This window comes from Ranitomeya imitator, chromosome 1 (genome assembly GCF_032444005.1).
Source record: "Ranitomeya imitator isolate aRanImi1 chromosome 1, aRanImi1.pri, whole genome shotgun sequence".
Lineage (NCBI taxonomy): Eukaryota > Metazoa > Chordata > Amphibia > Anura > Dendrobatidae > Ranitomeya > Ranitomeya imitator.
The window spans coordinates 225,044,519-225,059,260 of NC_091282.1; the positions used below are offsets into that span (position 1 = coordinate 225,044,519).

A 14,742-nucleotide genomic window follows, 5' to 3' on the forward strand; every position below is an offset into this window, starting at 1 on the left:
TATAAAAGGAATAGTCACTGGTAGGCCACTCCTTTGGCCTATTCTCTGATGTCTCAGGAGCTCCAGTGCCCTGTGCGTGGATAACACCCTCAAGCCATGTGTCTGTGATTCCGATTTAGTTGAATTACATAGCCAAATGAATATTTGTAGTGTATCCAAACCTTAATTCATAAAAAATAACAGTAATAATAAAGTGACCCATTATGTATTTAGTTGGGAGCCATGGAATAACAAAAAGATGCTGAGAATTCAAACCTGAAGAAGCCTCGGATCCATTTTAATAGTGGGATGTTTTTAAAGACAGGGGTCATTTCTAGACAGTTTTACAGATGTGTGAGACTAATGTGGGGAAATGCTGTAATGGTATCTCAAGAGCCTGGACTGAATCTTAAAACTGGTGGAATGTCAGGGAATTGTATTGTGCTAGGTGACATTCACCAGCTGTTTAGCCACAATGTTCCCTTCGGTCTAGAATTTGATAAATCCATGATGCTCTAATCTTCCAGGCTCTAGTCATCATAACAACTAATCCAGGACCATTGTTGTACGCTCAGTATTAGTAAACTGTAAAGGTAATGATCAATTTTTTGACCCAAATACATCAAAATGGAACCCTATATATATAGTGTTGTAGAAAGAACTATAAATGAACGCTAAGGATATTCTATAGTCCAATGTTCATTTCAAACAAGCGAAATAGTGTCCAACCACTTTAGAATTCATAAAAAAGGTGCATGAAAAATCCATTTAACGGTGTGTCAAATACAATGGTCCTTTATGACACATGATGTAAATGCACGACTTATATTGAAAGAATATGAGACGGTGTCTACAAGAATACAGCTTGCCAATCATATAGTACGTTTAACCCCTTAAGCCCCGAGGGTGGTTTGCACGTTAATGACTGGGCCAATTTTTACATTTCTGACCACTGTCCCTTTATGAGGTTATAACTCTGGAACGCTTCAATGGATCCCGGTGATTATGACATGGTTTTCTCGAGACATTCTGTACTTCATGATAGTGGTAAAATTTCTTTGATATTACCGTTTATTTGTAAAAAAAACAGGAATTTGGCGAAAATTTTGAAAATTTCGCAATTTTCCAACTTTGAATTTTTATGCCTTTAAATCACAGAGATATGTCACACAAAATACTTAATAAGTAACATTTCCCACATGTCTACTTTACATCAGCACAATTTTGGAAACAAAATATTTTTTTGTTAGGGAGTTATAAGGGTTAAAAGTTGACCAGCAATTTCTCATTTTTACAACATCATTTTTTTTAAGGGACCACATCACATTTGAAGTCATTTTGAGGGGTCTATATGATAGAAAATAACCAAGTGTGACAACATTCTAAAAACTGCACCTCTCAAGGTGCTCAAAACCACATTCAAGAAGTTTATTATCCCTTCTGGTGCTTCACAGGAATTTTTGGAATGGTTAAAAAAATAAATATTTAATTTTGTTTCACAAAAAATGTACTTCAGCTTCAATTTGTTTTATTTTACCAAGGGTAACAGGAGAAAATGGACCCCAAAAGTTGTTGTACAATTTGTCCTGAGTACCCCAATACCTTATGTATGGGGGTAAACCACTGTTTGGGTGCATGGTAAAGCTCGGAAGGGAGGGAGCGCCATTTGACTTTTCAATGCAAAATTGGCTGGAATTGAGATGGGACGCCATGTTTCTTTTGGAGAGCCACTAATGTGCCTAAACATTGAAACCCCCCACAAGTGACACCATTTTGGAAAGTAGACCCTGTAAGGAACTTATCTAGATGTGTGGTGAGCACTTTGACCCAAAAAATGCTTCATAGAAGTTGATAATGTAGAGGCGTAAAAATAAAAAATAATATTTTTTCACAAAAATGAAATTTTCACCCCCAATTTTTTATTTTCCCAAGGGTACTAGAAGAAATTGTACCCCAAAAGTTGTTGTGCAATTTGTCCTGAATACGCTGATACCCCATATGTGGGGGTAAACCACTGTTTGGGTGCATGGCACAGCTCGGAAGGGAAGGAGCGCCGTTTGACTTTTCAATGCAAAATTTGCTGGAATTAAGATGGGACGCTATGTAGCATTTGGAGAGCCCCTGATGTGCCTAAACATTGAAACCCCCACAAGTGACACCATTTTGAAAAGTACACCCCCTAAGGATTTTATCTAGATGTGTTGTGAGAGCTTTGAACCCCCAAGTGTTTCACTACAGTTTATGACGCAGAGCTGTGAAAATAAAAATTCTTTTTGTCCTACAAAAGTGTTTATTTAGCCCCCCAAATTTTTATTTTCCCAAGGGTAACAAGAGAAATTGGACCCCAAAAGTTGTTGTCCAATTTGTCCTGAGTACGCTGATACCCAATATGTGGGGAGACCACCGTTTGGGCGCATGGTAGAGCTCGGAAGGGAAGGAGCGCCATTTGGAATGCAGATTTAGATGGATTGGTCTGCAGGCGTCACATTGCATTTGCAGAGCCCGTGATGTACCTAAACAGTAGAAACCCCCCACAAGTGACGCCATATTGGAACCTAGACCCCCCAAGGAACTTATCTAGATGTGTTGTGAGAACTTTGAACCCCCAAGTATTTCACTACAGTTTATAACGTAGAGCCGTGAAAATAAAAAATAAATTTTTTTCCTCAAAAATGATTTTTTAGCCCGCGATTTTTTATTTTCACAAGGGTAACAGGAGAAATTGGACCACAAAAGTTGTTGTCCAGTTTGTCCTGAGATGGTACCCCATATGTGGGGGGACCACTGTTTCTGCGCATGGCAGAGCTCGGAAGGAAAGGAGCACCGTTTAGAAATGCAGACTTTGATGGAATGGTCTGCGGGCATCATGTTACGCTTACAGAGCCGTGAAAATAAAAATAATTTTTTTCCTACAAAAATGTTTTTTTAGACCCCCAAATTTTTATTTTTCCAAGGGTAACAAGAGAAATTGTTTTCCAATTTGTCCTGAGTACATTGATACCCCATATGTTGGGGTAAACCCCTGTTTGGGCACACGGGAGAGCTCGGAGGGGAAGGAGCACTGTTTTACTTTTTCAACGCAGAATTGGCTGGAATTGAGATCGGTCGCCATGTCGCGTTTGGAGAGCCCTTATGTGCCTAAACAGTGGAAACTCCCAATTCTAACTGAGACCCTAACCCAAACACACCCCTAACTCTAATCCCAACCATAACCCTAACCACACCCTTAACCCTGACACACCCCTAACCCTAATCCCAACCATAAATGTAATCCAAACCCTAGCCCTAATGGGAAAATCGAAATAAATAAATTTTTTTTAATTTTTTATTTTTCCCTAACTAAGGGGGTGATGAAGGGGGGTTTGATTTACTTTTATAGCGGGGTTTTTAGCGGATTTTTATGATTGGCAGCCGTCACACACTAAAAGATGCTTTTTATTGCAAATATTATTTTTTGCGTTACCACATTTTGAGAGCTATATTTTTTCCATATTTTGGTCCACAGAGTCATGTTAGGTCTTGTTCTTTGCGGGACGAGTTGACGTTTTTATTGGTAACGTTTTTGGGCACGTGACATTTTTTGATCGCTTTTTACTCCGATTTTTGTGAGGCAGCATGACCAAAAAACAGCTATTCATAAATTTCGGGGGGGAAGGGGGGTAGGAAGGTTTCGGGGGGAAGCGTTTATACCGTTCCACGTTTGGTAAAATTGATAAAGCAGTTTTATTCTTCGGGTCAGTACGATTACAGCGATACCTCATTTATATCATTTTTTATGTTTTGGCGCTTTTATACGATAAAAACTATTTTATAGAAAAAATAATATTTTTGCATCGCTTTTTTCTGAGGACTATAACTTTTTTATTTTTTCGCTGATTATGCTGTATGGCGACTCGTTTTTTGCAGGACATGATGACATTTTCAGCGGTACCATGGTTATTTATATCAGTATTTTTGATCGCGTGCTATTCCACTTTTTGTTCAGCGGTATGATAATAAAGCGTTGTTTTTTGCCTCGTTTTTTTTTTACGGTGTTCACTGCAGGGGTTAACTAGTGTGACAGATTTATAGGTCGGGTCGTTACGGACGCGGCAATACTAAATATGTGTATTGTTTGTTTTTTTTTTATTTAGATAAAGGAATGTATTTATTGGAACAATATTTTTTTTTTATTATTATTATTTAGGAATTTTTTTTTTTTTTTTTTTTTTACACGTGTAAAGTTTTTTTTTTTACTTTGCCCCAGGGTCGGACATCACAGTAAAGTGACAGATCGCTGATGGGTTTTCATTCACTGTAAGTCATAATCATCAACATTGACAGAAATAAACACTTGAAATAGATCACTCTGTTTGTAATGATTCTATATAATACATGAGTTTCACTTTTTGTCTTAAAGAACTGAAATAAATTAACTTTTTGATGATATTCTAATTTAGTGAGAAGCACTTGTAGATAGATAGATGTCCGCAAGACATATAATTAATGCCGTGCATGTGTAGCTTACTATGTGTTAAGCTAATAAATCAATTTAAAAAATGACGTGCATTCCCCCCCAATTCTGGTAACTAGCAAAGGTAAAGCAGACAGCGAAGAGCAGATATTATCAGGCTGGGAAGGTCCATGTATTTTGGGCCCCAGAAGTGGTACATCACATGAGGTGCTCCAATTCTGGCCCTTACCAATGCCATGGTGTGTTGGCAATCAGGCTACTGGGGCATGTGTTTGATGTTACCTGTGAATTGTCCAAAAACAATGCTGACATCAAGCCTGGTGTTAGTAATGAAGAGGTGTCTATCAGACTCTCCCATTACTAACCCAGGAAAAAAAAGAATTTTATTATTATTATTTATTTATATAGCACCATTGATTCAATGGTGCTGTACATGAGAAGGGGTTACATAAAAATTACAGACATCACTTACAGTAAGCCAAACTAACAATGACAGACTGATACAGAGGGGTGAGGAGCCTGCCTTTGCGGGCTTAGATTCTACAGGATGGTGGGGAAGGAGACAATGGGTTGTGGCATACCTCCCAACCGTCCCGGATCCAGCGGGACTGTCCTGATTTTGACAGTCAGCCCCGCGATCCCGGGCGGGACATTAATTGTCCCGCACTGGTTGGGAAGTATGTGAATCACCCGGTCGGTCAGCTGAGAGCTCCCTGCACCCGGCCAGCACAGCAGCACATAATGGCTGCTCTGTGCACAGGACCTGTGATGAGGTCACAGGATGGGAGGAGTCAGGGGTCACATGATCGGATTCGGGAGGAGGACCTCCGTGTACAGGACTTTGCTAGTTGCCATGGCGCCGGAGGAGGGTAAGGCAGCGTATGTGTGAGGTCAGGAGGTGTTTACAGGGTGGATGTAGCAGAGCCGTGTGTGTACGAGGTGTATGGAGCTTAGCCGTGTGTGTAAGGGGTGTACGGAGCCATGTGCATGAGGTGTATGGAGCTTAGCCGTGTGTGTACGGAGCCGTGTGTACGAGGTGTACGGAGCCGTGTGCATGAGGTGTACAGAGCGCAGCCGCGTGTGTACGAGGTGTACGGAGCCGTGTGCATGAGGTGTACGGAGCGCAGCCGCGTGTGTACGAGGTGTACGGAGCCGTGTGTACGAGGTGTACGGAGTGCAGCCGCGTGTGTACGAGGTGTACGGAGCCGTGTGCATGAGGTGTACGGAGCGCAGCCGCGTGTGTCCGAGGTGTACGGAGCCGTGTGCATGAGGTGTACGGAGCGCAGCCGCGTGTGTACGAGGTGTACGGAGCAGAGCAGCATGTGAAAGGTGTACGGAGCGGAGCCGTGTGTGTAAGGGATGTACAGAGCACAGCCGCGTGTGTACGAGGTGTACGGAGCGGAGTCATGTAAGAGGTGTTCAGATGAGAGCAGAGTGTGAAAGGTGTATGGAGTGGAGCCACGTGTGTACGAGGTGTGCGGAGCAGAGCCATGTGTGTGCAAGGTATACGGAGCGGAGCAGTGTGTGCAATGTGTATAGAGCGGAGCCGTGTGTGTACGAGGTGTACGGAGTAGTGCCGTGTGTGTACGAGATGTATGGAGAGGAGCCGTATGTGTATGAGGTGTATGCAGCGGAGCCGTGTGTGTGCAAGGTATACGGAGCGGAGTAGCTTCTGCAATGTGTATGGAGCGGAGCGGTGTGTGTATGAGGTGTACGTAGTGCCGTGTGTACGAGATGTATGGAGCGGAGCCGTGTGTGTATGAGGTGTATGGAGCGGAGCTGAATGTGTACGAGGTGAACGGAACGGAGCCGTGTGTGTTTGAGATGTATGGAGTGGAGCCGTGTGTATGGAGCGGAGCCGTGTATGCAAAGTGTACGGAGCGCAGCCGCGTTTGTAGGAGTAGCTATGTGTGGCCATTATACAGTACGAAGTACCATGTGCGGCCAATATACAGTATGGAGCATCATGTGCGATCATTATACAGTATGGAGCATCATGTGTGGCCATCATACAGTATTGAGCATCATGTGGGGCCATTATACAGTATGGAGCATCATGTGTGGCCATTATACAGTATGGAGCATCATGTGTGGCCATTATACAGTATTGAGCATCATGTGGGGCCATTATACAGTATGGAGCATTATGTGCGATCATTATACAGTATGGAGCATCATGTGGGGCCATTATACAGTATGGAACATCATGTGGGGCCATTATACAGTATGGAGCATCATGTGCAGTCATTATACAGTATGGAGCATCATGTGCAGTCATTATACAGTATGGAGCATCATGTGTGGCCATTATACAGTATGGAGCACTGTGTGGCCGTTATACAGTATGGAGCATCATATGCAGTCATTATACAGTATGGAGCATCATGTGTGGCCATTATACAGTATGGAGCACTGTGTGGCCGTTATACAGTATGGAGCATCATGTGCAGTCATTATAAAGTATGGAGCATCATGTGTGGCCATTATACAGTATGGAGCACTGTGTGGCCGTTATACAGTATGGAGCATCATGTGCAGTCATTATACAGTATGGAGCATCATGTGTGGCCATTATACAGTATGGAGCACTGTGTGGCCGTTATACAGTATGGAGCATCATGTGCAGTCATTATACAGTATGGAGCATCATGTGTGGCCATTATACAGTATGGAGCACTGTGTGGCCGTAATACAGTATGGAGCATCATGTGCAGTCATTATACAGTATGGAGCATCATGTGTGGCCATTATACAGTATGGAGCACTGTGTGGCCGTTATACAGTATGGAGCATCATGTGCAGTCATTATACAGTATGGAGCATCATGTGCAGTCATTATACAGTATGGAGCATCATGTGTGGCCATTATACAGTATGGAGCACTGTGTGGCCGTTATACAGTATGGAGCATCATGTGCAGTCATTATACAGTATGGAGCATCATGTGTGGCCGTTATACAGTATGGAGCATCATGTGCAGTCATTATACAGTATGGAGCATCATGTGGGGCCATTATACAGTATGGAGCACTGTGTGGCCGTTATACAGTATGGAGCATCATGTGCAGTCATTATACAGTATGGAGCATCATGTGTGGCCATTATACAGTATGGAGCACTGTGTGGCCGTTATACAGTATGGAGCATCATGTGCAGTCATTATACAGTATGGAGCATCATGTGTGGCCATTATACAGTATGGAGCATCATGTGCAGTCATTATACAGTATGGAGCATCATGTGGGGCCATTATACAGTATGGAGCACTGTGTGGCCGTTATACAGTATGGAGCATCATGTGCAGTCATTATACAGTATGGAGCATCATGTGTGGCCATTATACAGTATGGAGCACTGTGTGGCCGTTATACAGTATGGAGCATCATGTGCAGTCATTATACAGTATGGAGCATCATGTGTGGCCATTATACAGTATGGAGCACTGTGTGGCCGTTATACAGTATGGAGCATCATGTGCAGTCATTATACAGTATGGAGCATCATGTGTGGCCATTATACAGTATGGAGCACTGTGTGGCCGTTATACAGTATGGAGCATCATGTGCAGTCATTATACAGTATGGAGCATCATGTGTGGCCATTATACAGTATGGAGCATCATGTGCAGTCATTATACAGTATGGAGCATCATGTGGGGCCATTATACAGTATGGAGCACTGTGTGGCCGTTATACAGTATGGAGCATCATGTGCAGTCATTATACAGTATGGAGCATCATGTGTGGCCATTATACAGTATGGAGCACTGTGTGGCCGTTATACAGTATGGAGCATCATGTGCAGTCATTATACAGTATGGAGCATCATGTGTGGCCATTATACAGTATGGAGCACTGTGTGGCCGTTATACAGTATGGAGCATCATGTGCAGTCATTATACAGTATGGAGCATCATGTGTGGCCATTATACAGTATGGAGCACTGTGTGGCCGTTATACAGTATGGAGCATCATGTGCAGTCATTATACAGTATGGAACATCATGTGTGGCCATTATACAGTATGGAGCACTGTGTGGCCGTTATACAGTATGGAGCATCATGTGCAGTCATTATACAGTATGGAGCATCATGTGTGGCCATTATACAGTATGGAGCACTGTGTGGCCGTTATACAGTATGGAGCATCATGTGCAGTCATTATACAGTATGGAGCATCATGTGTGGCCATTATACAGTATGGAGCACTGTGTGGCCGTTATACAGTATGGAGCATCATGTGCAGTCATTATACAGTATGGAGCATCATGTGTGGCCATTATAGAGTATGGAGCACTGTGTGGCCGTTATACAGTATGGAGCATCATGTGCAGTCATTATACAGTATGGAGCATCATGTGTGGCCATTATACAGTATGGAGCACTGTGTGGCCGTTATACAGTATGGAGCATCATGTGCAGTCATTATACAGTATGGAGCATCATGTGCAGTCATTATACAGTATGGAGCATCATGTGTGGCCATTATACAGTATGGAGCACTGTGTGGCCGTTATACAGTATGGAGCATCATGTGCAGTCATTATACAGTATGGAGCATCATGTGTGGCCATTATACAGTATGGAGCATCATGTGCAGTCATTATACAGTATGGAGCATCATGTGGGGCCATTATACAGTATGGAGCACTGTGTGGCCGTTATACAGTATGGAGCATCATGTACAGTCATTATACAGTATGGAGCATCATGTGTGGCCATTATACAGTATGGAGCACTGTGTGGCCGTTATACAGTATGGAGCATCATGTGCAGTCATTATACAGTATGGAGCATCATGTGTGGCCATTATACAGTATGGAGCACTGTGTGGCCGTTATACAGTATGGAGCATCATGTGCAGTCATTATACAGTATGGAGCATCATGTGTGGCCATTATACAGTATGGAGCACTGTGTGGCCGTTATACAGTATGGAGCATCATGTGCAGTCATTATACAGTATGGAGCATCATGTGTGGCCATTATACAGTATGGAGCATCATGTGCAGTCATTATACAGTATGGAGCATCATGTGGGGCCATTATACAGTATGGAGCACTGTGTGGCCGTTATACAGTATGGAGCATCATGTGCAGTCATTATACAGTATGGAGCACTGTGTGGCCGTTATACAGTATGGAGCATCATGTGCAGTCATTATACAGTATGGAGCATCATGTGTGGCCATTATACAGTATGGAGCACTGTGTGGCCGTTATACAGTATGGAGCATCATGTACAGTCATTATACAGTATGGAGCATCATGTGTGGCCATTATACAGTATGGAGCACTGTGTGGCCGTTATACAGTATGGAGCATCATGTGCAGTCATTATACAGTATGGAGCATCATGTGTGGCCATTATACAGTATGGAGCACTGTGTGGCCGTTATACAGTATGGAGCATCATGTGCAGTCATTATACAGTATGGAGCATCATGTGTGGCCATTATACAGTATGGAGCACTGTGTGGCCGTTATACAGTATGGAGCATCATGTGCAGTCATTATACAGTATGGAGCATCATGTGTGGCCATTATACAGTATGGAGCATCATGTGCAGTCATTATACAGTATGGAGCATCATGTGGGGCCATTATACAGTATGGAGCACTGTGTGGCCGTTATACAGTATGGAGCATCATGTGCAGTCATTATACAGTATGGAGCACTGTGTGGCCGTTATACAGTATGGAGCATCATGTGCAGTCATTATACAGTATGGAGCATCATGTGTGGCCATTATACAGTATGGAGCACTGTGTGGCCGTTATACAGTAGGGAGCATCATGTGCAGTCATTATACAGTATGGAGCATCATGTGTGGCCATTATACAGTATGGAGCACTGTGTGGCCGTTATACAGTATGGAGCATCATGTGCAGTCATTATACAGTATGGAGCATCATGTGTGGCCATTATACAGTATGGAGCACTGTGTGGCCATATTTTTTTGTTTATAATTATTCTTTATGAACAGTGTGATCAGCAGTGCTAAATGGGTGTGGTTGAGACGTGGATATGGGTGTGACTAGTGAATGGGTGTGGTCAGAGGCGTGGCCTAAAATTTGCCGCGATGCGCGTTGCGCGCCGCTAACTTTGTCCCTCTTTCCCAGCTTCAAAAGTTGGGAGGTATGGTTGTGGGGTTGCGGTTGCGGTAGCTCTGGTTGGCAGGGAGGCAGCGGGGTTATTGCAGGCTGTAAGCTTTCCTGAAGAGATGGGTTTTCAGGTTCCGTCTGAAGGATCCGAATGTGGTTGATAGTCGGACATGTTGGGGCACAGAATTCCAGAGGATGGGGGATATTCGGGAGAAGGCTTGGAGGCGGTTTGGGTGAGGAACGAATAAGTGTGGAGGAGAGAAGGAGGTCTTGGGAGGACCGGAGATCACGTGAGGGAAGATATCCGGAGATTAGGTCAGAGATATATGGAGGAGACAGGTTATGGATGGCTTTGTATAACACAAAACATGTTATTTAAATAAACACTCCCTGACACTTTCTCTAGTTCACCACTTTATAAAAAAAATACATATCCCACGTGGGCCTGACATAGTCTAGAAAATCTAACGTTGTCCAAGCGAATCCAGCTAAATCCATTGAATCTGCCGTACAAAGCCCTTGGAGCCTCGTTCTGACACTACAGTCTTTGCAAACAGCTACTTTTGGGTCATGCTGCACTTTATAAGAAGATTCGATGGACTTTGCTGGATTCGCCTGGAATACATCGGATCTGCGTGGGAACTTTTTTTTATAAAGTGGTGAATGAGGAAAAGTGTCTTATTTCTCTGTGTTTTGTATGTATGGTCTTTTCAGGTTTCCATTTGCTGGAGTACGTCAGATTCGTTGGACTAAGTCAGATTTTTTTTTTTATAAAGTGGTGAACCAGTGAAAGTGTTGGGGAGTGTTTATTTAAATAAGTATTGTTTTCTGTGTTTATTTATTTTTTTTTAAATATGGGTTAGTAATGGGGCATCTGACAGACACCTCTCCATTGCTAACACCAGAGCTTGATGCCAGCTTTGTTTTTGGACAATTCACAGCTGACATCAACTCCAAGTCCCATTACACTGATTGCCAATGCATCAAGACAACGGGAGGAGCCGAGGTGAAGTGCCAGAATTGGAGCATCTAATATGATGCTCCACTTCTGGGGTGACTGCGGGTTGGCATTTTCAGGCTGGGAAGGGCCCAATAACCATGGTCTTTCCCAGTTTGATAAAATCAGCTCACAGCAGTCTCTGCTTTACCTTTGATGGTAAGCAAAAATCAGGGGGACATCATGTCATTTATTTATTTGATAGTTAATACATGTACAGTAAGCTACACACGCAAGCAAATGATTGCATATCTCACAATTATATTTATCTATCATGTACTTAGACCACATCTATCTATATAGACCTTTAAATGATTATTTTTCGGTAAATGTCACGTGGACTGCACACAAATGTCATCCGTGTGCTGTACTTGTCATCCATGCTGCCGGAAAAAACCGACAAGGTATAACAGACAACTGTATAGCCGTTTACGACATACGGTAATCAAGACTTTTAAACCGTACCCACAACTTATCAATATTCCTTCATTTTACAGCAGACTTATGAAATCTACAGAATTTGGTGAGGAATGTACTAGAAGCAAAGTCAAAAATAAAGGTAACAGAGACCAAAGTATCATAAGCATTGTCTGACTGGCTCAGAAAAGAACTAGTGCCATGTTTGGGGCCCATACTTGGTGACTCGGACATGATAATATCCCATAATACTCCCTCAGAAGAGAACGCCATTTAGAAGTGACTCACTTCGGTCTTGTCATCGATGTCATTACACGTCTGCTTTTTCTACTACTACCAACTCTCTCCTCCATTCGTAGAACAGATCTAGAAGTCTTTTTAGGTTATGTTCACACTAAGTTTTTTCATTTTCAGGACTTTTTCAACTAAAAAATGTTTGATCAATACATGTGATTTTTGGCATGTTATTGAAAGAACTTTTGAGTTTTTGAAGCTGTTTTTATGTGGCGTTTCATGTATTTTTAATTAGAATGTGGTGTATCAAAATAGTGTTTTATTAGGTGCTCCACAGAGAGGATTTAAAAAACAATTGAAAAATGCACATTGTGCTGCTATGTATGAGCAGAAAATTCCATTTCAGATTCCATAATACAATTTGAAATGTCAGTTTCATCCCTTCCTCATCCTTACTTACAATAGACACTATTTATCTTAGATTACTTGCTAAATCTGGTCCGCGCTCCGCTCGGGCCCCCCTGACATTTTATTCAGGCCCGGCCCGGTGATGAGGAGCAAAAAGGGGGGCCCGAGCACTCTGGCAGCCCGGTCCGCGCTCCGCTCGGGCCCCCCTGACATTTTATTCAGGCCCGGCCCGGTGATGAGGAGCAAAAAGGGGGGCCTGAGCACGCTGGCATCCCGTTCCGCGCTCCGCTCGGGCCCCCCCCTGACATTTTATTCAGGCTGCTGGCTGCTGTTGGCAGCGGCGCAGCGCAGCAGCCTAAATAAACACTGTAGCTTTAAGGCCTGGTGCATCATGGGCCGGTGACGTCACACGCTGCCCTGCTCCACTTCCTCTTTCCGGAGCAGAGCAGCGTGCGGTGTGCCACGTGGGTGCCTGTGCCCTGCGGACGGCGGAGGAGCAGACGGCGGAGGACCGGCGGGAGGAGCAGACGGCGGAGGAACGGGAGGAGCAAAGAAAGTCGGGAGCGAGGGACCATCTGACGACGAGGGACCGGACGGGGGAGTGAGGACACTGGCAGGACGTGCAGGCTGCTACTGCAGCAGCTCTGCAGACCGGAGGAGCAGGTGGAGGTGGCGGGCCAGCAGGGTAAGCACCGCGGCACCTGCTGCACGGATTCAAACAGGGCCCGGGGGGGGGGCTTTGCTGTGCCTGCACGCACCTCGGCACCTGCTGCACAGATTCAAACAGGGCCCGGGGGGGTAGGGCTTCGCTGCGCCTGCACGCACCTCGGCACCTGCTGCACGGATTCAAACAGGGCCCAGGGCCCGGGGGTGGCTTTGTTTGCTGGCTGCGCCTGCACGCACCTCGGCACCTGCTGCACGGATTCAAACAGGGCCCGGAGGGGCTTTGCTGCGCCTGCACGCACCTTGGCACCTGCTGCACGGATTCAAACAGGGCCCAGGGCCCGGGGGGTGGCTTTGTTTGCTGGCTGCGCCTGCACGCACCTTGGCACCTGCTGCACGGATTCAAACAGGGCCCGGTGGGGGAGTTTGTTTGCTGCCTGCATGGATTGCAACAGGGCCCAGGGCTGGGGGGCTTTGTTTGCTGGGTGCACGCACCGGCACGGATTCAACCAGGGCCCGGTGCGGGAGTTTGTTTGCTGCCTGCACGGATTTCAACAGGGCCCAGGGGTGGGGGGCTTTGTTTGCTGGCTGCACACACCTGCACGGATCCAAACAGGGCCCAGTGGGGGGATTTGTTTGCTGCCTGCACGGATTTCAACAGGGCTGGGGGGCTTTGTTTGCTGGCTGCTCACACCTGCACGGATTCAAACAGGGAGAGTTTTGGAATTAGTACTGCTATAAAAGTCAGTAAAATAAATAAATGGGGGGTGATCACTCCTTTACTCTTGACTCCTTTTTAATTTCTTTTCACATATATCTAATATATAAAGCTGAATGTGTGTGTGTGTATGTGTGTGTGTGTGTGTATGTATGTATGTATGTCCGGGATTGGCATCTGCACCGTCGCAGCTACAGCCACAAAATTTTGCACAGTCACACGTCTGGACCCCGAGAGCATCATAGGCTATGTTGTGAGGTGAAATTTTAACCCCGCGCGTTCCAATTCACCAAACAATTTTGCCCCTATCTACATAATGGGGAAAAAAGTGAAAGGAAAAGTGTTGGAGGTGTCGCAGCTACAGCCACAAAATTTTGCACAGTCACACGTCTGGACCCTGAGAGCGTCATAGGCTATGTTGTGAGGTGAAATTTTAACCTCGTGCTTTCCAATTCACCAAACAATTTTGCCCCTATCTACATAATGGGAAAAAATGAAAGGAAAAGTGTAGGAGGCAAATTGACAGCTGCCAGATGTGAACAAGGGGGACTTAAAGAATGAGAGCGATGGCGCCAAAGAATATACACCGTACAGTTGCTAAGGTGGGGCCCCGACATGGGATACTCACCACACACGGGGATATGAACACACACACAAAATGCGCCACACACTACCACGTGCTTGAACACATATTACCCTCAGCACACATTTCACCACAAATACACCAACCTCGCCACATAAAAGTCGAAACACAAAAGTCGCCACGCAGA

At 44.6% G+C, this 14,742-nt stretch overlaps 1 protein-coding gene across 2 annotated transcripts in view; it reads right to left on the reverse strand.

The window, feature by feature from the left end:
• The window catches only part of OSBP2 (oxysterol binding protein 2), a 387,724-nt gene that overhangs the window by 123,001 nt on the left and 249,981 nt on the right, over positions 1-14,742 (reverse strand). The window lies entirely within an intron of this gene.